The sequence below is a fragment of the Rhagoletis pomonella genome, unplaced genomic scaffold (assembly GCF_013731165.1).
Source record: "Rhagoletis pomonella isolate Grant_MI unplaced genomic scaffold, Rhpom_1.0 Rhpom_scaffold_00007, whole genome shotgun sequence".
Lineage (NCBI taxonomy): Eukaryota > Metazoa > Arthropoda > Insecta > Diptera > Tephritidae > Rhagoletis > Rhagoletis pomonella.
In genome coordinates this window covers 26,051,737-26,051,989 of record NW_023458561.1, presented here as the reverse complement: position 1 = coordinate 26,051,989, position 253 = coordinate 26,051,737, and positions in this window count along the sequence as shown.

Here is a 253-nt window from a genome sequence, read left to right as displayed (position 1 = left end):
CGTCGACTGCTGCTACCAGGTAAATTAAGCTATCAATTCACAGATTTGTTTGTGTCCTTACATTACGGCACAGAAGAAGAATAATGTGAAATTATAGTAAAACTGCAAATTAGTAAAATCTAAAGTAGAGTTCACTTGAAATGCGGCTGTGGCGTATACGCAACCAAACAGTTAAGGATGTGTGTGTAAAAGAACCGCACTTAGCAACCAGAGAACAGCTTTGAGTATGATCGAGCCTTTTTGATCACACTCA